This window comes from Erithacus rubecula (genome assembly GCF_903797595.1).
Source record: "Erithacus rubecula genome assembly, chromosome: 14".
In the NCBI taxonomy this organism is placed as follows: domain Eukaryota; kingdom Metazoa; phylum Chordata; class Aves; order Passeriformes; family Muscicapidae; genus Erithacus; species Erithacus rubecula.
In genome coordinates this window covers 12,777,651-12,804,572 of record NC_136666.1, presented here as the reverse complement: position 1 = coordinate 12,804,572, position 26,922 = coordinate 12,777,651, and the positions used below count along the sequence as shown (strand labels likewise).

Sequence of the window (26,922 nt, the reverse complement as noted above, 5' to 3'; positions counted from 1 at the left end):
GCATCTGGAATAAAGAATGGCTGCAGGGATTTGGAAACATGACCTATGAAAGAAAGCTGAAAGCTTCTTTGGCAAAACAAAAGCTGAAAGGGCTTAAACTACTCTCCCTGATAGACACGAGGGTTGAACATGAGGCTTCTCATGAAATTCAATATGCACATCTTTGCATTGAGATGCTGTGAGCCTGCAGACCACATTTAGTTTATGAAACTCTTAATTTTGCAATTTGCTCATTACAGATTGAAAAAAAGTCTCTAAGATCCATTTACACTGCCAAATATTTCACAGAGATATTAGTCATTCTTGAATTAAGAATTGAATTCATTCTTGAATTAAGAAATGTCTTCTGTATGCCTCTCAAAGTTTAAATCTAAATACATAAACTGTCAGTGTATATAGATTGAACAAATATATTTTGATTTTCTATATGGAGTTGTTTTTTCTAGGATTTTTTTTCTAATTCTGTTTGCTTCAAAACTAGTACTCTCATTCTTGATTTAGCATTCCTAAACTTGATCACTGTTATAACCTATTCATAAATGAGATGGATTTGCTGAAGTTTTACATTGACGATATTTTTTAAACGACGTAAAACCCAATGTTTTCATCATCTGTAAATGAAGTAAATTCCTCTTTTGCAAAATTGAAATGCAAGGCTAAAAAGCTCTATATGACAATACTTTTATAAGCTGTGAATGCATTGTTCAGTTCATCTACATGCAGAGCTGGTAGTGGTAGTGGTATTCAAGAAGCATATGCGTGGGCTAATTGGATTTTCCATTTTACATTACTTCTTTGTTGAATATGTGCAAGCTTAAAGGATTCAGGGTAATAAAACCAGCATAATGCTACATGTATATGATTACCTCTGCCTTGTCAATGACTTAATCTCAGAGTTAATGTCATTTATTTTTCAGATGTGAGAATGAGTCATCAACTATCAAAATATTAAACTGATTCTCACGCTGCAATCTTGATTGGCAGAACTGAAAGTGTCCTTAAAGTTGTTTTTTGAGTTTGGAAATGAATGCAACAAGATCTACTTGTGGGTAGTATCTGGGTTTTTTTCCTGTGACATATTGTTGGAACAACAGGATGGGTGATGGTAGCTAGGGAATGTTTTTAAAGGTGGGGTTTTTTTGCTAAACCTTTTGTAGGAGAACATTAACAGTAGTTTGAATTTGGATTTCTCTTGTGAGACCACTGATTTGCCTTATTTCTCTCTCTTAATGATGACACATTGTTAAGATGCACAGCATATGGAGAAAAAAACCCCACTAAATATAAAAAAGAAAAACTGACTATGAGAATTAAGGAAGACTGGGACATTTAGGCACTTATTTTTACTGAAATTCAGTAAGTAGGGCTTAGACATCAGAAACTAGTGGAAACCTTTAAAATTTATTCCCTCCTTTTCACTACTCCCCATTTTGAAGATATTGGAAGGATAAGTACTAGATACCAGCATAACAAAGAATCTTATCCAGTACTGAAAAATGGATGGGAAAGTGTCAATATGGGAATAAAGGGTAGAAACAACAATAGAGTAAAGAAGCTGGATCTGCCCTTCCCATTGTCTGGAGTCTGGGAACAGACTTGCAGGATTTTTTTGCATTTCTTCTGTACCTTGTCTCCCTCCTTTCATATTTGAAGGGGAGCTGTTTACTAGGGTATAACCATAGCTTTGTTTTATTGTGGTAAGGCTGTCAAGTAACACACCAGCAAAAGTCCAGAAAAATCCCCAAAAGGCCACCCTGAGCATTCGTGCAAGTAATCAACAGTGATAAATTTAGCATGGAACATTTGGTGGTGTAAACTGCAGATTGAGAACAATGGATTTCTCCAGCTATGATAGTAGGAACTAGCTGCCCCTCATCCACTAATTATCTATGGAAATGAGGGTTGGGACTTGCTAGCAGGATTAATTTCTTGGCAACTGCTGAAAATTATAGTGATTTTGAGAAATAGCAATCAAAGAAGATGTCTGGACATGTTTGTTTGCCAAAAATAGCACTGCTAATACTTGGCTGTGTTTTAAAGTCTTGAGCAAATATGCCCTCCCATTTCAGTACTGCCTGAATGCTGAACAAGCAACATGAGCACTAAGGCATCCTGAGGTAGTAAAAGCATTCAGGAGACATTTGAAGATGTCAAAGCATCTGTTTTCCCCAGTAATTTTGTGCACTTGTGTTAGACAGAGGCCGTGCCGTGGAGGTGGGCTCGTGTCTCTGCAGCTGTGACAGTCACAGCCTCTGCTCCCTGGAGATGTGCTGGGAAGGGGAACAGAGCCAAGGGGAGCTGAACACTAAAAACATTGCAGAGATTTGCTTCCCAGAACAGTTTTTCTGTTCTGACATGCGATAGAATTTTGCTAAGATTATGGAAAGATTGGTGATTGCATTAATGGTCTCATTGATTCTAAATTTCACCCTATCAGTGTGAGCAAAGGCTTAGCCATCCCAGTGACTGTCTATAACATGCAATTTCCCCAGAAGATATCCAACTTTACTAATTCAGGAAAAGGGAAATATTGTAAAGAGAATTGTTCAGGTTGTTCATGAGCCTGGTCCTCTGTGGAGGCTGCAGACTCTGGGTCACTCAGATGGCACCTTCCAGGTTTTTCTCCTGCAGGTTTATCACTGCACAATTAGTCTAGCTGCTTTTAGAGAAGATTTGTGCAAAGCATACTCAGTCCTTTGTTTTATGCATAATTGTTATCACAAACTGAAATAGCCTCAGGTACTTAGCAAAAAGAATATGTAAAAAAAAAAAAAAGAAACTTGAAAAAGACACAACTGCAAATATTCACAGCTCCCTTAGCGATGGTCTTGAAAGAATTTCAACAATATATCTTTACACTGTACATCCTTTGAGTCAGACATCTCCATCACATGCAGACCACAGGATATTAGACAGCACACTGAATTCTGCATTAATGACTTTAAAATAGTCCTCACAACCCATGATATTGCTTGAGCTGTGGGAACAGTTTTCTGTGAGGCTTACTGCCAAATCTTTCACTTTTCTTATTCTTGTATGAAACTGTGGCAATTTAGCACAAGCCTGTACTAAAAGCTCACATTTTATATACTCACAAAGTGCAAAAATCAATGCGTGAGCAGGCAGAGAAATACTAAAATGCCTGTGATCTGAAAGCAGGGCTACCTGCAATCCTGTTTCATCAGTCTGGCTAAGTACCCAAAGTCAGGAAGCTTATCTAATCCATCCAGATTTCTTGATGATGAAAACCTCACAAAAACAAAGGATTTCTCAGACTATCATTTCAGTCATTCAGAAAATATGATACTCCTGCGTCTTTCACATTTCATCTTTTGCTGTCTGCAGACAAATGAGAAAATGAAAACACTGAACAACTCGTAAAAATAAAAAGTAACCTTTTAAGAAAATCCTTAACATTTTGGCTCATCTCTAATGACAAAAATGAGGTAATTCTCTTCTTGCTTTTGACACAGCTGATTGATCCCTGCTGGGAGTACATGTTCACACTTGCCTGCTTGATTAAGACATGAAAAGGATTCAGGGACCAAATCCAGCCAAGTGTAATTCTACTCAGATTGAGGGAATTTTTTAACCCACAGATTTTTAGCGCTTTTCACAGTTAAAAATTAGGTGACCTTTCTCATTCCACTTTACAAATGTTTTGTAATGAAAACAGAATTGGTATGAAATTTCATTATCACAGCAAAGCATTTCATACTGTGACAACTCAGCTCCTTTCAGAATAAATGAAAAACATTGTCCAAACTGAATGGCAAAAATGTCTATTCCTGAAGAGATTTCAGCCCTGAAGTTCTCAGCTGCAGGGTGTTTCTTGATCTGCCTACCTCCCAACAGGTCCTTTGCTTGTCAATACAAGTGTTTTGTTAACCTGTCATTTTACCAAGAGATATTCAGTCTTTTACTGAATATATATACTGCAGTGTTTAAAATATGTGCACATTTTTCAAAATATGTGTACCAGTGAATCAACAAATGTAGCAAAGACCAGACTCAAAGTGTACTCCACTTGCAGGGGAATTACTGGTTCTGTCTGCTGACCATGGTGAAGGGATCTTTGAAATGTCTCTCATAGAACATCCTGGACTGCAGCAGCAGAGAGAACCATGAGCACATGGTATGCTCCTCTGTTCTCCTCCTATCTCCCATCATAAGAACAAGTCCTTCTAGCTAACTTCTTGCTCCTTTTCATGAGCATCCCAGACTATGAAAGATTACTAAAAGTGATCCAGTTAACAGATTGTTAGCTAGAACAGTCTCCTCAATCTGAAACTCAGCTTCAAACAGAGAAAAAAGTTTCCAAATTTAAATTTTTTCTTGTGTTGACAGTTGTGTGTCTCACTGCATGGTTTTAATGGTAAAAACGTAAAAAAAATAAACAACTTAGTGGTGTTAAAATTAAAGAATAGCTTGTAAAAAAAAAAAAAATCTGACAGTAAGTCTCGTTACTATTTTTACTTTTCAGAGAAAAGTTCAAGCCAGATTGCAAAGATAAAGTGCCAGAACATTTACAAAAAAAATGACTCATCACGATGTGTCCTAAAATAAAGCAGCATGCACTTAATGCCTCCTGACAGAAGTGTGTCCTGCAAATTTCCCAGGCTGGATTTATACGCGTACCTTTCAGCCAAAGAAGCACTTGAGCTTCTATTTGCTGATCAAAACCAGGGCAGAGCTCTGTTTTCAGTTCAGCCACCTCTAATCAGTGGAAGTTTAAAGGGCTTTTGAAAGGCTGAACAAAGCAGGTGTGGCTAAGGCTGTCAGCTCCAGGGGCAATCCAGCGTTTCCAGCAGAGGCCACTCAGCTGCTGGGAATTGTGGAGTCAGCTCTGGTCACAGCAGGGAAACTGATCCTTTGTGTCTGGGGTACCTGCTAGCAAGAGCCTGTGCCATGCTTAGTGCTCCAGATGGCAGAGTTCCCCCTGGCAGGGTGTGCTGCAAGCCCCTCACATTCATCCTGTCACCTATTGCTGGGTCATACTTCTCCTGCAGCAAGGTTTGCTTCTGCCAGGGAAAGGGACTTTATAAATGATGCTGCAACTATTAGCAAAGAAAGCACGGATGGTTATTTCCTATGCTTAATTACATACAAATACACTGTTACCAAGAACAGATTGCAGACACAGAAACTCCAGTTGTCAGACTCTCCAGAGCCTGTGTTGCTGTCCAGCTTTAAATCTGGATACTTCTTGCTCAGGCATATGCATTTTTATTTATTGCTGTATTTTTACCACTGGAGCCCAGCCACTCTCAGCACAGTGATTGTGATTAGATGTTCAGGGCTTTCTTCTGTCCTTGTGGCTGACTACATCTTCAGATCCTGCTCTGGAGATAAAAGTAAGAATTTTTCTATGGGCTTTTATATGATGTAGATCAACTGGCAAATAAAATTTCAGACTAAATGGTTAAAGTTTGACAGAGGAAAATGGTATTTGAAAATATGGTGTTAAAGTGGGAAATACTAGAACATAATAATAGAAGGCACTACCATTCCCACCTGTGCTAAAATTCTGACCTTGAAATCTATCTGAAGTGACCTCAGCTCTAGCCCATTCCAGCTTTGCCCCTTCCAGGATAGGTCAGCAGGGGTAACAGAACAGCACAGTGTTAAGGATTGCTAGATTGTTAAAGTCTAAGCATAGCTCTGAATCAAACTGCCAACTCACATACACATGAAGACATCTACCAGCTCATTCCTAGAGCACCTGATGAGATAAAATGTGTTTTCAAATGGGTTATGACTGGGAAAGTGGATGTAGAACAGAAGCATTTGTTACACCTTTAGGAAGAGTTAGGCAGATGCATCCTTTGCTGTGAATACTTGTGCAGTGCCATCAAAAATACAAAATTATCTGCTGTGACTGTGGTGTGATGGAAGATGTTCTAAACTTTGTCAGTAGTATGCAGAGATGTGTAAAATGCCAGCTATGAAGAAAAAAGGCATGTTTTGTGCAATGGTGCATAAACAAATGGGGAGCTGTAGTGCCTGTCTGTGCCTATACAGATGAGGAAGTTAATCCTTCCAGCCCAGGGAGGCTGCAGTTTAAAACTGAGCTTTCCAAAGTCTTGCTGTTAATAGTGCAGCTTAGACAGAGGGCTTTGCTCTCCTGCCTTTTTGTCTGTGGTAATTCACCTCCAGAGTGATATTATAGATCAGTCACTCTGAATCAATAATATTTGCATGCATTTATGTGTAGTTCATGCTAAGGAGAGTAAGCCAGAGCTAATTAAGCTAAAACATCATTTGTACACTTGGCAGCTCCCTGTTAACTTTGAACAGTCCAGTACATAAAAGCACAAGGATCAAAAGATCCAGAACTGAAATAGTGGGGACACCTGATTTAAGCAGAAAGACTGTAAAAATCAGTGCCTCATGAAAGCATCTGGATTTCCACAAAGCTAAATGACAGATCATGCTAATACCCAAAGGCAGGCAATAAATGACCCACAATCAGATGATAGTTCTCAGATTTCTTTAACAATATCTGAACACCTCCCATGTATTTATAAATGAAAATGATTATTTTTCAGAACTGTAGGAAGAACAGCTTGATGGATATCTCTTATTTATTTGATCATAAGTGAAGCAAAGATTAGCCTCTATGCTATTCAGGATTTCCTAGTCTGGAACAAGATAATTTTTCAGATAAGCTTGATTTGTTTTAAGATCCTCTCATCAGGTTACCAGATACTGATACCAAGCTGCAGATTTGTTTCCCCATTGTCCTGGTTTAGAGCAAATTTGGGAAGAAACCTCAGAATGGGGTCCCTCTAGAAAGGGACCCAAGCAGCCCCTTCCCCAACCAGTCTGGGAAAATATTTCCTTGGAGAAAAAAAAATGTTTATTTAAAAAGCAAAGTATTCACAAACATAAAAAATTAATAATATTTAACAGCAAAACCTCTCGCTGTTTTGAAGCCATAGCAAATTCAAAAAGTCCTTGTCATGGGCTGTAGTTCAGCTAGCTCAGTCTCCATCAGTCCCTGCTGCTGGAAAATGCCACATCCCAGCCCTGGTGTGAGCTCCAGGTGTGTTCTGGGCTTTCAGTCCAGAGCAGGGCTGATCAGTTCCAAGAAAAAGAAAAACCACAGTCCAGGGAATTTCTCTGCTTCAGCTAGCTAAAAAAACAAAAACAAAAAAAACCCCAAACAAAACAACAAAACAAAACAAAACAAAAACCTAACTAAAAAACAAAGGAGAGCTCTCTGCTGCTGTCTGTCCTGCAGACACAGTCTGGGAGCAGGACAGCTGCAGCTCCTATCTCTGTGTTTTGAAAACAGCCACCTCAGACATTCCACTGCTTCTCCTTCTTCCCCCCTTCACTCTCAGATCTAGTTTGAAAGGTTCAAAACTTATTTCTGGGCTAAACAGATGAATGGGGATACAATTCAGCATCATAAACTCCCCCAGGACACCTGTATGAAAAGTGGCAGAATCAACAGTGCTTTGAGCAAGGGCATCTCATTCATGAAGTAAAATTCATGTACAATTATGTAGGTTCTAGATTTGGGGGAAGGGATGTATATTCATTGTGCCTGAATTTATAAGTGGTACACTTACCTGTAAAGAACCTCTCCTTACCACTTGCAGATATTTAGAATCTATTTGTATGTAAACTATTTAACCCTTCTGAGCTTCCATTAAATTTGCTGCCACTCTGTAGAGAACTCACAGCTTTATCTCTCTATTTCAGACCTGTCTCATTCTGCTCCAAATAAAATTGGTCTGTCTTCCAAACCTTGTTGTTGTATGACCATCAGCTTGAACTGAACAGGGCTAAAACAGAGCTTTTAATCTTTCTCTCTGAGCTACCTCCCTGTCATGTCCCTCAACACTGCAATCCTGCTTAATATTTAGGCCAGTAACTGGAACACTTTACTTGTCCTGTAATGTTTTCTGGTACTCACAGTCACATTATACCTGAATCCTGCAAGGTTGGTTTGGATCTTTTAAAAAAAATCTTAGATCCTGCCCACACAGCTGAAATGCTCATCCAGAATCTGTTCATCTCCAATCTTGATTACTGCTACATTCTTTTTACTGGCATTGTAAATATATTTTGCTGTGTTCACATTCATGTAGAACATTGCTGCCAAGACTATTTTAATAGCTTGTTATTTTAATCATTTTGTCACAGGACAAATGCAGACAGTAGAGTTTCACTTGGGCAACACTTTGAGCAACACTTATATCTCATTTACACCAAATAAATGCAGATACCTATTTTATTTGGATCTGCTTGACTTGCTTTCTTCTCCTAAAACACCCAGGAGATTTGGATTCTCTTCCTGCACCTCTTTCTGCTTTCTAGGTGCTGGCTTGAGGTGGTTGAGCTCTTGTACTCCTTAAAGGAGAAACCAATGTGCTTTTCTACATTTTTCCTTTACACGAGCATCACTGTCAGAGGGATTTCACAGAGCTGCTTCCTCGTTCTGCTTGGATACCTAAATCACCATCACCTGCACAAAAATAGATGTTGTTCATGTATGGTGCTGCTGCTGATCAAACTGACAAATGCTACTTCCTGAACTTCCCTGCTCTGCCTGAGAGCATCTTGGCTCTTCCCTTAAACACAGATTGTGTGCTCTCTGGGGCAAGGGCTGTGTCTGAGACATGATTAATGGCACAGAGCACCCACTGGTGTCTACTGACTGTAACAAAAAAAAAAATACACTGTGCTTGTATATATGTTCTTATTTGGTGTCCTGTGACCTTCACTAGTGTTTTTAGAATAACACTTCAGCAGTTACACACAGGAAAAATTGAACATTTTCAACATTTATGCTTAGAGGAATGTGCTTACAATTCATGGATACAGTAGCCATGAATAATAAGGTGTGTGTATGGACAGGTGGAGACAATATTTGGAAAGAGAAGAAAACCTATTTCTGTTAGTATATATAAGAGTTCTCTAAACACCTTTATGATTTTAGTATCAAGTATAGTGATAGTAATTATTATGAATATCAAGAAAACATTTTTTCATTATGAAGAAGAGAGAAGAGAGACAAAAAAACTTAGATCTCTTGCCAGCATTCACTACAATCTTCAACTAATCAGATCTGGGGAAAAATCCAAAATTAATACTGTCAAACTGAGCAACAGATGTTGAGAGAGAATCAGGCACTGCAAGAAAATTGATGTGCCAATGAAAATTAGTCAGACAGGAAATTCTCACTAAATAAAACCCAGCAGGTTATAGGGGCTCAGAAAGAAAAGTAATTTTAGATCATTTAGCCAGTTCATCTTTGTGTAACCATATTAATAGTGATTTTTTTTCACTTGTTATACACATATTTGTGTAGTAAAAAGAAATGTATATGCTATTTCACATTTCTGCAAAACACCTTTTCTCTATTTACTCAAGACAGATTGTCTTCATCTTACTTGCAAGACTTTCTAGGTTGTGTTCCAACTTGTCAGCCCTTACTTCTCTTCAGCAGCCATTGTTTGCCTTTGTATCTGGGCGCAGACAAAGAGGCTTCAGCTGATTGTTTGCAAGAATATGAAATAAATTTACATTCATCAGAGTAATGGGTTTCCATTTCCAGAGGCTAAGCCAAGGAACAGCTGAATTTAGAAGCAGACTTGTCTGCAGGGTGGCTGCAGCAGCATCAGTCTGTAAGTGGTTATGCACAGCACAGGCACTTTTAGGGTACAGACTTTGTTATCCCTACATTGCTCAGACAAGAGCCCAAATATTGGAAGGTTGTCTGCAGATTTGGAGATTCTTTTGCCAACTACAGCTGCCAGGCCTCTCATTTAAGTCAGTAAAACAGATGTGATTAGGTCAAACATTTTTGAGCCAAAAGCTTGACAAACATAATAATTTGAAAAGCAAAAAAAAAAAAAAAAGACTAATCTTCTGTGTCTTCTAACTCATCTCATGTTTTCTCTCAGATAGCAGCTGCTGCTTTAAGTTGCACACAGCATTATTATTTTTGTTTCTCTGGTTTGACTCATTTCTTTTGGAAAGAGATCTCTTAGCTTTTTTTTTTTGGCAAGCAGAATTCTGGCCTGACTGTGGATTTTTCTCCCACTCTCACTCACTCACACATGTTTTCCTTCCTTTGCTGCTTTTCCAGCTCTTTAGCTGTTCCTCCCTCTCCAACAAGCATTGGTGTCTCATGCTTTGGCATTAGAAATCACCTACAGACTGACTGTGACCTGGTACCTGTGTGCTGCCTCTGTTAACACTTCAACAAATAAAAGCAAGTTGAGAAATTATTTTGTTTCCAGCGATGTAAAAACTAACTAAAAAAAATAAAATTCACTATTTTGGTGTGTGTGTGTGCATGTGTGTTAGAACTGGAAAACTGGAACTGTGATGAACTGGAACAGTTACTGGCTTTGGACTGGAGAAAATCCTTTGCTGTGTGAGTCAAGCCCCTTACCAGATGGCAGCTCTTCAGCTGGCATGGGCTAGGATAGGTAAACTGCCTTGTGCAGACTCGAGTTTATGAGCTTTCCTCTCCCTGTTTAACTGATCTCTTGTTTCCTTGGGATCCCTTTGAGTACCTGTTGTGGTGGTGCAGGTTGTGGGAGGCCTTGCCAGAGGTGGAGACAGGAATCCACACTGAACTGGGTACAGTTTTCCCTTGGAGGCAGAACAGTGGAATATTTCCATTGGTGAGACAGGAGTAGGGACTGTGCCTCTGCACCAGTAGCTGCTTATCAGGGCAAGGGAACAGGGTGCTTTTCTGTTCTTAAGTCCTTTGCATAGGTATTGTTCCAATAGCATCCTACTGTCTCTGTTATCTGATAATTATCTGCAAGTTTTCCTTCAATGTCAGAAATTAATTCCCTGGAGATTCAACTACACGCTGTTCTCTTCTTCCCATCACTTCATTCCATGGAATTCAGAACAACATTTAGACCAAGCTTAACATGAAAATAAAGTAAAAATCACTAAAGAGAAACTAAATAATGGATTTGGAGTAAAGGACATCATAGGAGTAAGGAACAAGTAAGAACCAAGTCCACTGGGGTTCCAGGAAATGTTCACCAGAGGTCTTCCCAGTTCTTATCCATCCCTCTGACTCTGGGTTGCAGTAAAAGCAAACATAGAGGCTTTTATTAAAAAGGTGATGCAACTCAATGAGTCTCATAAAAATAAAGCAAACAAAAAAAATATCCTAGAAATTGTAATTTGATTTTTATAAAGTGGAGTCCCTTTAAGTTCTACTAATGCTTAAGTATTGTGAAATTTTAGGCTCAGATCTGAGTTTTCCATTTTGATGAGCATGGAACAGCAAGGGAAAAGGTGGGTGTAAAAACAAAGAATCCCAAAGCAAATGTAGGTACCCAAAAAGTAAAGCAGACCAAAGTGGCTCATCCTGAAGACTCTTTGCTAGACAATTGGACTCTGAAGTTGCTGTCAGGCTTGGAGAGTGGCAGGTTGAGTGGATGGTATCAATAATTTTTCTCTTCTTTGTTACAGGATGTTTTCTTGAATTGATTGTAACCTGGTGCAGCTGCTGGGTAAGTTAATGAATTTAGTGGGGAAGGAGGAGGCACAATTTTTATGTATTCATCTTCAGATAAGAAAACAGATCTGATTTTCCTAGTCTGGGATTCAGGCCACTGAAACAGAACAGAGCTGACTGGAAAAGCATATATTTTGCTTCAAGTGTTGCTTTGTGTTAAGGATGTACTTAACTCTCTTCCCAAACTGCTACTTCTCAGGTTTTATTAGCACTCTTAGCACCCTAAATAGGATTGGAGTAAAGAAAGGAAGGAAAATTTCTTTGACGAATATGTCAGCTAAATGTCTTTCTTTTTCCCTGAAGAAGGTTGTAATGTGGTTTTCTCTCTGATCTGCAGAGGAACTGACGTGATACATGAGCACTTAGCAATAAACATTTTTAATGGAGACCCCTATCCCCAGCTTAATTTCTGCCCTCAGTCATATTCCATTCATCAATACCAGTGATGTTCCTAGTAGCTCCACTGCACCCTGTGAACAATTTTGCTGCTTGGAATTAAAGAAATGTGCCTTGGGTACATTTTGATACTCAGATTTAATAACAGGGGATCCAATATTGATTTTAATGAGAAATGGTGTGCACATCTGTGTTTTTCTGTGCACCAGTTTCCCGTGCCCACAATAGTCCTGCTCCAGTCCAGCACTTGTGGCTGTTATGGTACTGAAAGATTATCAGAAATGGTACAAATCATGGCAATAGTGATTAGAGGAAAGTGATTAACTGTCTAATATGGTCTTGCTTCCCAGCAAAAGATGTACAAGTACCTCATATGTCACATTCTGTGTTACTCACACACAAGCAATTTCTACCAAGCATTCTTGGCAGCATGAATATTCACAAAATTTTGTCTGCAACACTATCTGTCAAATGATAGTGCTACTCTTTGTTTGGTTGAGTTCAGGTCTTAAATTTGGGCTTCTGAGGCCAATACTTGTAGTTACTTGTAATTCCTTTTTTTTTGAGTCAAATGCACCCCTGTGCAAATGGGGAAGAGGAATTTTAAATGTGCAAATAAATCTGCAGGCTTAGAATGGGCTTTCTGCTGGTAATATTTACAATTATTCAAAATTGTATAGTTAAATTTGATTTCCAGTCAAACCTGCTATTTCACCAGCAGCCAGAAAGAAACAGATTTGCTATTCTAACCCATTTCAAGTAATTTTTGGTGGGTCTACATAAGCCATTAGGACTGCAGGGCAGGGCAGTCCTGAAAACAGCCTTTGCATGGTGTCTTGGCTTCACCTAAACAGGGCAAAGGGCTGTACACAGGTCCTAAGCTTTAACTAAGTTTCATCAAAACACAAACAAAAAGTACTTCCAAAAGCTTTCTTTAAGCTATTTCAGCAGTATATTAAGCATGTATTTTAAGAGTTTTTCTCAGACCATACTTAATGCTACCACAAGGCACAGAACAGAAATGTTTGTGATTATGTGTACTTGTACTTTGGTTCAAGAGAGAATATAATTTCACAGAAAATTCAGCCTGGATATTTCACAGGCTAAAGAGTTGCAGTATTTAAGGAAAGCTTAGAGGTTCTTTGGTTTAGAGAATGCCAAATTAAGGAGGAAAATTAAAATGGTTGGTCAACTTTAATTTTTAATGGTTATAATAACATACAATGTACATACAATAACATACAATAATAACATACAATAAACACAATTTTTGTGTAGGTTAATAGCAATCTCTTCTTGCAGGAAACAGCCTTTTTATGTAAGGGCATTTTTTGTTATTAGTAACAAAACCAGACATTCAACAGCTATATCTATATGAATTACTTCACACTGCTCCTATAAAAAGTACTTAAATTAAAATATAGCATGAATAACTGTTCACTTTAATAGCAATACCTTATATTTATTAAACATGTTTCCAGTTACCAAACCTTCCTGTGACTTTTCTCAGCCATAAGCTTTCAGCAAATAGGATATAGCCATAATTTATGTACCCCCATCATACAGATAAAGTATTTGTGTTCAATTTAAAAACAATTTAAAAAATTATTACACAATGAGGGTGTATAAATCATTGGAATTTGCAGTATCACAGTACACATACATAAGATTTGTAAAGGGGTTATATTCTATATCAATAAAATTAAAGAAAGTCTTATTTAATCACAGAATCTCTACTACTATGGGTATAGACTGCTGTCCTAGGCAGTATTTACAGATGCACTTTTGTATACAGACTGACAGAATGAAATTAATCCATAGATTTTTGGATAGTACATAGCACAGACTGACTTCCATGGAATCAAATTGGAAACCCATGGAAACCCAATCCTTCAGCAAAATAATTATTTCCTGCTGGTGGTCATCACATTGCTGGCCAGCATTGACAAAATACTTTGGAATAGGATGTGTTTGCAGCCTTTCTACCTGCACACTGAGCATCCTCAGCATTTCATAAGCTCCAGCTACCTCTAAATATTTAGGTGCATACACAAGTATTTGACTTGTAGAAATGAGCTTCTGCTACTATTGCCACTGTCTACTGAAGCAGAACAGGAAAACCCAAAGTCTGCAAAAGTAAAATTCAAGTTATTAATCTAATGATTATGTTTCTCAGAATGAAGAGGAAGTATGAATTACAATTATCTCATTTTTTTGGTATCTGTACCCTTGGCAATTGCTGACACATCTCTCCCAGTGAGGCAAGGCTGAGATCTTTCAGGATTTCATGCAAATTAAATGACCAGAATTCTCAGAGTGGTGCTATTATCCAGAATCTCTTCTTTGTGTTACATGCCTTTTGATTTTCCTAGCAAGTCCTTCTGTTACTTAGTGTGAACTATTTTTTCTTGCTGTAATTGGCAATGATGACTAACTTGTACCTACTCTATATGTAGATTTTGTCTCCCCTCTCTTATTTCTTGATGCCAGGGTGACTAACATGTGCCATATTTGTTAATAATTTTTTTATATATTTTTCTTTTCAATTCTACTCCATGCAACTCCTATGACTGTCATGGTTCCCCATGGAACCATGGGTAACAAAATCAAAGTAATAATGTTTCTTGATGAATAGTAAATTCACAGATTGTTGAATATTGAGGAGATCAAATTCTTACTAGTTTTGGATTGAATTCAAATAATAGTTTAAGCCAGAAACTAATTAGCATATGGAAAAGTTGAAAAAAGAAGTATTTTTAAAAGAAGTATTTGGGCATTTAAAAGTTGGGTTTTAGCTGAAAAATGAGTGCAACTCAAGGTTAAAACAAAGCCTTTAATCACTGCATAATATTAGGGCTAATGGAACACTTGATAAGGTCTGCAAACAATTCTTCCACCCATCCCAAAATGAGGGATCAGCTTGACTGGACATCATTCTGCAGGGGGAAGGTGCCATACATCACAGAAACCAGAAAATCTGGAGTGCCTGTCATTGCTGCTTGCCAGGTGTGCCTGGGGAGAGGCTCCCCCTCACCCCCTTCAGTGTCTGATAGATTGTGCTGTTAACACATGTTCTAAAGATAACCAAGCTCCTTGTCAGTGGTTTTGAATGATTGAAGGCATTTACACTGGAGCAAAATCAGGATAAAATGAAACCAGGTCAGTTAAATTGGTTGGTGTTTCAGTCTTCTTCTCCAGGTAAAGATCCTTAGTGGTGTAATGTGGCTGCAACTCATTAGAGCCCAACTACACAACTATTATGTTAAAGTATATTGAAGTCATTGGAGTGATGCAGCTATGCTCTGGCAGAGGATCTGCTCTGCTTTTTGCCATCATTTGCTCTGCTGAGCTGAGTAAATATGGCAATTTCTTGGATTGTCAGTAAGAAGGTCACTTTTACTCCTGAGTTCCTCCTCATCCACTCTAATTCAATTCACTTCCAACTTTCAAACTTTTTCTTTTCAGTTTGGACTCTATGGTCAGTGAAGGGGAAAAAAAGGTCACCAGTACATGTAAAGCATACATGTGCCCTTGGCAAACAAAGGAGCTTCTTGTTTTGTTGCCAGTAGCAAACAAGGCATGCTGCTGCCTTTGACTTCCTAGTTCAGACACCTGCAGTCCAATAAAGAGCTTCCTTTAGAGTGAGACACAGCTTGCAGACAAGACCAGACCTCATGTCTCTGCATGGAGAGCCACTGTCTCTCCAAGGCTCCTTGTATGAGATTCAGTTGCCTAAATAGAGGATTGCAGTGGTGTTTTCTGAGCCTAGGTGGACGTACTTGGCCTCCAGCTTCATCCCAGGAATGTGTGGATTTCCCCTGGGTCTTGTGCTATATCTGCTAGCTACATCCAGGTGTTTTGTATACTCTAGGACATTTAAATAGCACTGTTGGTTTAAGGGTCTTTTTGTCCTTGAATATTAAGTCTTATGGTTCTGCAGGTTTTGGTGCAATATCCCCTCAGCTGTCTGTAACAGTCCTGTGATTTTCACAAGTGCTTACAATCATTCCTGCCCCTGACTGCAAAGCCCATGTGCTCTGCAGCCATCCCACTGCATGTTCACTCACATTTGCCTTTGCTGCAGGATACTTGGCAATCTCCATCTGCCCAGCCCAGAGGAGGAGCAGGCAGGTTAATCCTTCTCCTCCACTCCTTATTGAGCAATTAGGCCACTAAATAAGATCTTGTTTACTGATACCCGAAGAGGCTGTGATTTACTGGGTCTTGTAATAAATTTACATTCATAAGGAGATAGCCAGAGGCAAGTCTGGAGTTTTAGCAGTAGCTAATTTGTAGCTTCACTCTTGGGATGGGAACAGAATTTTAAAAGTTCCCAATAATAAAGCAATTTGTTTAAATTCCCTAGTAAAAAAAACAAAAACAAAAACAAAAAAACCCCAAAAAACCAAAACCAAACAAACAAACAAACAAGAAAAAAAACTGGAGTGATCCAAGGGCTGGAACAATGCTGGTTTTAGTGCTGCTGCTCCTTTTAGGTAAGAATTTTGCTTTTTGCTTGAAATGTTCTATATTCAGGACCAGATTGATTCCTTCTCATGTGGCATCCTATAAAGACCTGGTATACCAGGTAGAAACTAATGAATGAGTTGTGACTATCTTTGTACTTTTTAGAGGTCATAAATAACAATATTTTGTCATTGTGCTTTTAAAGTTTCATCTTGTAAAGCAGAATTTTCTAGAATTATCTTGCATATCTTCTAGCAAATGCTGTCTATGTCTGCTGTGTTTTAATCCTGTGCATTTTCAGTAGAGAGCCTCAAATTGATCTGTTGACTAGAAAGTGGATTTAGTGTCCAGTTTGAAGCAGCTGCTTATTCAACTCTGGGACAAGAACAATAATGACTGAAGGTTGTTATTGGTTGATTGTTAGTGAGTGCTTTAAGTGAAATGAGGTTTTGGAGGATCAGTCAATTTTCCTGTGGACTGCTTTCCATGTAGCACTTGCCACCCTTGCTGGCCCCTGCTAGTGCAGTGTTCAATGTACCATGGAAAATCACCCTCCTGGGTCAGGTGTGAGGATATTGGCAGGATGGGGGTGAAGAGGGAAGCTGCATTTTGTTGTTTATATTTTATCTGTTGTTTCTATGCCTAAAGTCCTTTAGCAAAAACCTCAAAGCATCACTCAGAAAGACTACATTAACATAAGGTATTTACAATCCAAAGGGACTCTCCTTCCAGAGTTGTTTTAGAAGTGTTATCAATGGTGATATGTAAATAAGGAAGCAACCAGAAGAAGAAGCCCAGCTGATTTCAGTTTAATTGGAAGTATTACTAAAAAAGGGGGATGGAGCTTAGTTATTGAGAGGAGAAGTACAAAATGGGTAAAAAAATAATGGTAGTTGTAAGCAGCTGCAGCAATACAGGCTAAAGAAAATTGCTTTTATTTTTTCTTCTTTGTTTGGCTGGTTTATTGGTTTTATAATGAATTACACAGAAATACAAGTGAGAAAGCAACAGCAAAGACCTGCATTGAATTACTGTGGAGATTTATAATGCTGTGGAAATGCACAAGTGCTCAAATACATTGTCCCATTTTGATTGGAAGTTCATGGCTATAACCTGGCTTATCTCCTCACATCTCACACCAATGAATTTAAAGTCTGCAGAGGATAAAAATGACTGTGCATTTTGCTCAAGCACATTTGCAATCCATCTTGTAAAATGAAAAAAAAAAAAAAGGAAAAAACCCCTCTCAGCTATGGGAATACTCAACAGTCTCGTTAATTTCCAGAAGTCTCCAGTGGGACATCATTTTCTTTTATCTTCTCACAAATGGCCTATAGAATCATATGCATCTTGTGCTGGTTTGGTATTGAGTGTGCTGTAGTTATATATTATTTAACATTTTGGCCAAGTTTTGGTTTCATTAACAATTTATCTTCTGCTGTGCATTTCTGCCCTTGTGATTAATGAAGGTTACCAGCCTATGATTGCAAAGTGCCCTAGGTTCTCTCTCCTACCTAATCCTCTTTAAGTGCATTTTGGTTTAATTTTTTTTATTCCTTCCTTTGAGCTAATAATTCTCCTCACAGGTGCTGAATTATGTCTTCATACTGCATATTGCTCTGCTAGTGTCCATAGGGAAGCTACAAAGCTCATTGATGCTGTCATGCCCTGTATTTATTGTCAGGAATTCTGGTAATGCAAAGTGCCTGAGGTCAAAGGGGCTATGGCTTTTAGTTTATATTTACAGAGATTCTACAGCTTTTCTGATTTATTGACTTTTGTGATCAGTTTGACAAATGAAGACATACTGAAACCACATAAGAAATAATATTTTTTTCAGTCTCATTGTGAACCTTTGCTAGTGTAGGGTGTTGTATAATAGTTGTATTGTGTTATTCAGCTATTCCCCAGTTTCCACAGGAGAAAATAATTAGTGTTTTAAGACCAACCTCCTTAGGCCCTTTTTTAATGGACTATGAAAAGTATATTTGCCTTACTTTCACAGCTCAGATATTTCAAAAGATTAGTCAGAACAAAACGGCATCTACAGTGAGTATTTTATAACCTGTGAAGAATGATCCTGACGTGAGGCTCTTTGTTTTTCCAAGTGCAGATGTGGTTTTTAGCACTTCTTGGTGGTGGTGTAGGTGGGTTTTTCTCCCCCTTTGATAGAGTTACCTCTGTCCCAGTATGTTTGCAGCTGTGCAGCATCTCTGTGCTCTGGCTTTGCCCTCCTGTTTGCTGTCAGCTCCTGCACGTGAAGCACCCACACACACTCGTGTGCTCCTGCAGCGTGGGGCTGCCCCACCAGGCTGCAGGAAAATGACTCAGCTCTGCTTTAAAGGGAGGTGGAAATCCATCTACACAAACATCTGTCAGGCAGGTGTGGGAGTTGCAGCCTTTTCGTAAGTAAATTATTATTCTCTCACTTTTTGGAACAGCTTAATAATAAAAAAAAAAAAAAATCTCATTCCACGGAGTGAGGAGATGTTCAGAGCAGCACAGAGTTCTAATGGCTGATTTCAATAATAAAGACAACAGGGGACTAAAAGGTGCAGCTCAGGAAGCTGGGAAACACATTCCTTTCCCCAGAGGGTGTACTTAGCTCTGTGCCTTTGATCACTTGAGAAGTATCATTAGAGCACAAAATGGCAGGCACTAGGGAACATTATGGCAATTATAATGTGAGAGTTAAAAAAAAAAAAAAAATCAAAAGAAGTTTGAACTTATTTAGGAGTTTACTCCCATGAAGGTCTGATCACAGCTGAAGGATAAAATGCTCTAAGAGATAAAATATAAGAGCTCCAGTGGGACTGTTCTTTGAATGCTGGCTCCCAAGTTAGCTCTGGTACAGAACAGGTTTTATTTACAGGTTCATGAAATCTAATCTGTGTACACACTTCACCATGCCTTGCTATTTGAACTGCAGTAGCAATGGCAAGCCCTTGTTACTCAACTAGATCCCATTGTACTAAGGACTGTAAAATACAGAACAAAAATACCACAGGCCATGGGACAAAAAAGGCACATCAGGCTGCAACATAGTAGCTAGCACTTGGAAAATCAAAGTATTTGTTTTAATACTTTGCAAATTACTGTACAAACATTACTGTAGCTTATTATCACATAATGTTATGGAGTGGGTTTGTGCTCTGATTTCTTAACTCTGGAGAGCAGAGGAATTTAGATGACAGTGCTTATTCTGAAGGGGGTTTTTAGTAGTGCCTTGGCAATACAAAACCAGATTTTGCTTCACTGTGACCTCGAATAAACCATGTTTTCAGACCGAGGAGCTGCTCTAGTTTGGGGCAGCAGGGCAGAGGAGTTAACATTTGTGTACCTTCCTGCAGTGTCCCAGGACTAAAGCTGACAGAAAAGGCCACAGCCACTTTCTCCTTCTGTGGTGAGACAAGCCTGTTCCAGCAGCCAGGGGTCTGTGTTTGTAGGTGTGAATAGGAACAGGAGCTAGGGATTTTCACACAACTTCAAACTTCAAATAAAAACTCAAGGTCGCTAATGGAGCAAAACGCAAGACTAGTATAAAACAAGACAGCTGCAGACTCAGAGGGGCCTTGTGCTTTACCTGTAAGATGTGTAGAGAAACCTGGCACAAGCACCAAACTAATGCAGCACTCCTGTGTCAGCTGTGTTCTCCTTGTCTGTACTGCACAAAATCCAATAATAATAAGCACAGCTTTTAAATGTGCCTTTTACTGCCTTGGCACAAGCTGCATTGATTGTGCTCACATGCAACATCCTGAACATAAAATAGAGCAGAGATAAAATGAGAGAAATAACCCAATTTGCTTCTGCAGACGGTGAGTGGGGGGTGTTAAAGTTCCCATTGGACACATATGGAACAAATCTTGTTGTAACGTAGCAAAAGGAAACATTTCAAAGAAACCATCTTATCGTCATCATCAACCAAAACAGGCAGCCCACACAGCTTTGGCATCTCAATTTTCTGCTCATTTTCTTTTGTTTGTATCAGATATGTTGCCTGTTTTCCATAGTTCATAGATGTCTCACTGTGATAGGAGCTTGGAGAGCAGCAAGCACAGCCAATTTTCAGAAATCTTCAGAGTTGTTTCTCCTTTTACTGGTCCTCTACCCTTCTCCTTTCTTTCTGCAGCCACTCAAAGATTGTGGAGTTGGTGGCTCATACAACTACATAATGCTTATCTTCTGGCTTACTCACTTGACTGAGAAGAGTTCCTGCTGGAGAAACAATTAGCATTTCATAGGGAATGGCTGGAATGTGTTTGGATACTGGTACTCCATTTGCCAGAACTAGTTTCACCTCTTGCCACTTCTAGATGGCAAATGCATGCAGTTGGTTGGTATATATGAAATGTTAGAGAAGATATCATTAGTTATAGAGATATCACACACATCAGCCCTGAAAAAGCAGCAGGAGACTGTGTTTTTCCAAAATAAGTCTCTCCAAACCTTTACTGAAATGATGAGTCACTTGATTCTCTTGGCATCACTTCTGCAGTCTATGAATGGGATATTATTTCTTTCTTTCTTTGCTTTTGGTGGTGGCAACCTAGGTGTACCCTAGTGTCTCTTAGTTATTAATGTATTAGTTCCCATTACCCACAGCTTTTGGATTTTTGCCTTTTATGCATGAGTGGTCTGAGATCTGCAGCCTCACTTCACACTGAGCTCCTGTTTTGGTGCCTAACTCACCATATGTTCCAGTGGGGAATTAATTGCTTCTGTATCTTTTTGTGCCTGCTACTGACTGATTTGCCAAAGAGACACTGCAAAGTACAGCAAGCTATTTCTCCAAGCACTTATCTCCTAACTGAAGGACTGGATCACACTTCACCACTCACAGTATTATAATAAGTCTTAATTCATTAATGTTTTTGAAAGATTTTGTAAACCTCTTAGAAGGAGATCTTTGAGAGTACAAAATGCTATTTTATTCATGAACTTCTAAAACCTTTCATACTTCAAATTTATTTTTAAAAAAACCCAAGCGAGTCAAAGAATGTAATAGAGGACAAAGCTGGACATTTGCAGTCTCAAGATTCCAATGTAATTAGGAAATAAAAAAAAAAATACTGGGAACACAGAGTCATTCATGTTACAGGGTAACAGAGAAAACAGACTGAGCAAAAATAGTAAGGATGCTGTAGTGCTGCCCTTACTCAAATCCAGGTTATTTCTATCTGAAGTATTTTCATGTTAATTCTTTTTCCCTTACCAGATTTTAGGGCCATGAGAGCAAAGGCCAAAGCAGTCAGGTAGTTTCCTTCTATCCAGAAAACATAACCTTTGCTATTAGCACCTTCTGCATTGGAATAATTGAAAGGAAAATGTATTGGAGCTCAGGACTGCTCATTTCAGAGGACCACAAGAGGGAAAAATAAAGATCATGGAAAAAGCCTGCAAAAACAGAGATTATAGGAAAACAGGAACCAATAGTCCAATATCTTTGGAAGCTGGAGAGGGCATAGTCCTAAGTCTTGGGAAATGTTCTTCATCAGCATTTCCTACGTGAATATAGTTGCTATAAGCTGCAGTCTGGAAAGAGTTTCTGTTTCTCAAAAAAACCCCAAACTTTAGGATGCTTTCTGTAACACAAAAGGAAACTGCAACAGGCCAGGATATAGTGAGCTGATGCCCTTCCTGAGCCATGGCAGGCTACAAGTTGAAGAATTTTTCAGGAAAAAATCATAAATGCAATTGGTGGTACCTTGATTTTTTGAGAGACATTCTTTCTTTAAACCTAATGGGCTACTCTTCAGTGTATGGAACTGTGTGAAGCAGGCTGCTGCAGGTTCTCATTTGGAGTACGTCAGTACAGCCTGATTTCATGCTGGAATGCTCATTTGCAATAACTGCAGATAGGGACTTCACTGTGCTGAGATAAAATTGTGGGATTAAATTCAATCCTGGAGTAATATTTTTCAATGGAAGCCATCAAAAGACTGAACAATCATGAAGTGAAAAGCCAATTAAAGAAGCTTTTTTTCAGGTGTGAATATCCCCACCTCACACCCTGGTATTGGCTCACTCCTAGCTAAGGAAAATACTGACTTCAAGGTCACTTCAGCACATACAGACTCCAGAAAATAATGTTGGATGAGTTTCAGGCAGATTGGTACATTCTCCAATCTGCCAATTGTGCCTTGTCCTTTTCCAAGGTTGATATCTCTGAGAAGCATTTAGTCTCATTTATTAAAGGCTTTGAAATGCATCAGTTTGCATTTCACTTTCAAAGTACTAGCACCTGCCTGCAGTGATCTTCACGTCCATGCTTTCCTCTTGGCTCCATTTATGTCAGCAAAGTTGAACTTAATGTTGTCAGCATCATCAGAATATGGAAAGTAATGACAACATTCATTTGTTATGCTTTATAATTTCAACTTTGATGTCTACTACTCCCTGCACCACTCATCACAGAACAAAAATATGCTGCTGGTATCATATGTGAGTAATGGCTGCTTTGACTAATAGCCATAATGGCAGGATGAATTTTCACTGTGAAGTGAGGTGCCTGTGGTGGGAGCTGTGCCAAGACACCAAATCGAGGGGGAGGGCTGAGTGCAGTGTAAACTCTCCATATGCTCGAGAGACTTTTGGAATCAGCCCAGCCTGCATATGCTTCTGTTGGCAAGCTCTTGGAAAGGAAGGAAGATATTGTCCTCACCCTACCTAACATACCTCCCACTCATTTGAAATGCTCATTTGCAAATGGAGAGCATGCAAATCTGAGAATGATAACAGCAGATTCCAGTCTTGCTACAGCTGGATAGAAGAAAAAAAAAAAAAAAGTAAAAATCATCGAGTAGATTTTTAAGCAGAAAATGCATTGATGTAAAACATGGTAGAAAAGCATTTGAGATGTTCTCCTATTCATGATCTGTGGAGTAACAGAATAAATTTTAGCATTAAGCTGCATACAGTTCATTAGCCAGTCCAGGAAACTGCAGTTGGCTGGAAGATGCTTTGATGAACAAAACCACTTGAAACAATAACATCTTCCCCTGCTTTTCTGTGATTGCAGTGAAAAAGCTATAGTAGAAAATGGTCCAAGTTAAGGTGAGGAAGAGTATAAAAATTACAGAGAGAGGATTTTAAGCATTTTGCAGAGAGGAAGTGGAAGAGGCAGAATCCCTGGATAGAGGGATACGCAGAGATTAAGAAGCAGAGTGGTGGATGGAAGAAGAGATGATGGAGCAAGCTTATTAAGTAAACAGGTTTTCCACCAGGATGCCATAGTTTGCCATATGTGTCATGAACAGGTGTAACTGTTCCGTCTTCCTCCCTTTTGAAGTTGTCTCATGGCTCCCAAGATCATCTTTTTTCTTCCTTTTTCTTCTTCAGTATACCTGCCCTCACCTTTTTGAGTTCTGTGAATGCCAGGCATGCACTGATGTGTGCTCTGACCTTGCTCTGAAAGTCCCCACTTTCCCTTAGACATGGAGAAAGTCATTTTGTGAAAGAGTTGTGGGGGCAATAGTGGGTAGAAAAGCAGTGGTAGAAAGTTATCCTGACCAAGAACATGATCATTTCTCCTCCTCCTCTGCTGCCCTGCAGCCTTGCTCATCATGTGCAGTGGGATGGCAGGAAGTTTCTCCAGTACCTGATTTGAGCACAAGCCTTTCTGCTCTTACAGGTGTGTTCTCTGAAGCTTTTCAATGCTGACCTCAAGACATGGACTGCAGTTGTTTTTCCCGGCTTCAGCAGTGGTGTTCCCTGCTGCTGAAAACTTCCATTATATGTTCTCTCACCCTGCTTATTGTTGTGCCTTTTACCCATGACAAAGCCCCTTTCCCCTGCCTTATTTACAGGAGTGTAATTGCCATTTACTAAGAGCTTGACAGAGTCCTGGGTTCTGTCTGGTAATCCTTCTCAAGCCTTTAATTTATCCACCTCTTCTTTCCTACAGTCTTTGTAACTGCCTGGTAGTTAAATAGCAGGAGTGGGAAGAATATTACCACAAAGCCCATGCTGCAATTTCACATCCTACAGTCTTTTGATGGTAATTCTGGGTGAATTTAAAAGAACCCCTCCATTTCTGTGAAAAGAACATCAAAATACGTAATTTACTAAAAATATAATAATCTGGTGTCTTAACGGATACTTTGAGAAAATCTTTTAGCAGAAAATTTGATTAACATATGAGGAGAACTCCTACAGAGGGCAATTCCAATTATGAAAGGGCTTCAAACACTGTTGTTATTGCAGGTTTAGTGAAACTTGAATTTTTGATATATCTTCAAAACTCTGTAATATTTATAGCACAAGTGACAGTGTAGGGCATGAAAAGATCAAGGGAGAGGTTTGTAAATCAGGTGAGTTTGCTTTAGATTTTGTTGGTGTGGGGAACAAAGTGATCTCCCAGTCACCCTGTGAACCCTTGCAGATATAAATATTGTGATTCAGAGTAATGCCATTAAATGTGTATGTATGTGTTTATGCCACTGGGCCTTGTGCCAGAAGTGCTCTGGGAGGGTTCTGCATTGTGTAAACCCCCTTCAACAACACTTACATTTTCCTTTAACAACTGTAATAAAAGGACTAAAGATACATATTTTTGAAAGAACTCAAAAATAGCTAACTGTTTTAATGGAAAAAATTCACTATTCATTTTTCTATGAAAACTCTTTGTTTTTTCCTTACAATCCATTGGATTGCAATAGAAACAATAAAAGTTGGTTCAACTAAAATCCCTCTGACAAAGCAAAGAGCTACTTCTGCAAGTTTACTGCAATCAGCAGTGATTCTGGCTTTGAACCATGACTAGTCCAATTGCTTTTGCTTTGTTTGGGTTTTTTTATTTTTCTTTTATTCATACCTCTGTAACATTTAAGAGCTGGAGAAATCTTGGGTTCCTGAGACTGGCCTCCTGTTCACAGCTGGGAGTGTGTGTGAGTATATATATATATATATATCTATATGCATATGTATGTATGCATTCAGGCACACATACATAAAGTCCTCCTACTCACCACTGCCTCTTCCCTCTGTACTTTGCCCTTGTTTATCCTTTTCTCCAGAAACACAAAAATGATGCCATTTGGAGCTTTGTAACTCTTTCACTCCAAAGCAGAAGGCTCTGGCCTGCTGTTCCTCCTCCCACCCAGTGCCTGAGATTTCCCATTCTGGGAGTGAGGCATCCAAACATATGTCACACCAGGCAGCACAAATACCTGACTCAAACACATTCTTCTGTGTGGGTGGCAAGTACAGAACCCAGCTTCTGGCAGCAAAACCCACTGCCTTAGTCCTCTGGAAAAGGCTAAGAAAAATTGCACCAGGTGAGGGTAGCACCCAATAAAATGCAGTTTTGCCTTCTGAGCAGGACTGAGGGATTCTTGTTGAATTTGGGGGTTTTCAAACCCCCTGAACCATTATCAAATCTCACAGGATCTGCAAAACCAGTTCCAATCTGTGCTGTATTTTTCTTCCTCTTTCCCTGAACTTATAAACTCTTATGGTTTCCAAGGACAATTCAATATAAAAGGAAAAGAAAACTAGTTAATGGGGGAGTTTTGTTGAATTGGGATGGAAGGTAAAACCAAAGGGGAAAAAAAATGGCTGGCATGAGTTTATGGCCTATGTATACATGGGATTTATACTGACAAGCAGACTTGTCCCTGCTGGCATGAATCCCAGAAACTACCGTGGCTGGCAGGTCTGCCCAGAAATGTATTGCACCAACAGTGTGAAATGCCTGTTCCCCCTTCTCCTGGGGAGGGCTCCAAATGTGATAACTGCAGAGTAATGGGATTTGGCAGAAGAAATTAAAAATTCCGCCCTCTCAAGGGAGAGGATGGGAGATATTTGCAGGAGAAGATTCAAGCTGTCAAATCTTTTTCCTAATTTGAAAGTTTTCTTTACTCTTCCTCACCATCTTTCTATGCTCTCTATCAGCAATTTTCATCCTATATGCTCATTGCTAATCTGTTTTCACACTTTACATCTGGTTTTTTTCCAGGTCCCTTCCAGGCACCCAAAGTCTCCTAACCCTGACAACAAGCCTGCTAGGAGTTAGCTTTATAGGCTATTGCATCAGCAGGTTTAAAATGGATTTATGTTGATAGGAATGGAAGACTTTTATCATAAGAAATTTTAGAGTATTTTTCTTCTTTTTTTTTTTTTTTTTTTTTTTTTTTGCATATCCAAAGTTATAATCTGGGTTTATAGCTTCAAATTGCATGTGGATTTCTCAGGGTGTCATGTTAAAAACCAAGAAAATCTCACTACTGTACTAAGCACTGTACAGGCTGCTCTCTCTATTTTTGATTCTCTTTTCAGTTAAATTAGGAGAAAAGTCTCTTTAGAGATAAAAATCTGAAAAAATATAATTTTATTAATAAAGTTAGAATAAATTTGTTCCTTCAATTAATATAGTGTCAGTAGTCATACTAAGGGGCAGCATCAAGCAGCCCCCTCCAGTCTCCCAGTGCTGCTTTGCTCAGGTGAAATGCAGGGATCTTGTGCAGTTTCTCTGTGACTTTGGCATCAATGGATGTACAGGCTCAGTGCAGTCACCCTGCACCATTGGATCTCCCTTTGAGTGCTCCCTGAAACTC

At 39.0% G+C, this 26,922-nt stretch overlaps 1 protein-coding gene across 3 annotated transcripts in view; it reads left to right on the top strand.

Moving 5' to 3' along the window:
* LOC306807959 (uncharacterized protein) overlaps positions 1-26,922 on the top strand; it is a 355,816-nt gene that overhangs the window by 216,306 nt on the left and 112,588 nt on the right. For all 3 annotated transcript variants that reach the window (XR_013775864.1, XM_079318029.1, XM_079318030.1), the window contains one exon: positions 11,458-11,498. The gene's annotated coding sequence lies outside the window, so the exon portion shown is untranslated. The remainder of the gene's footprint in view (positions 1-11,457; positions 11,499-26,922) is intronic.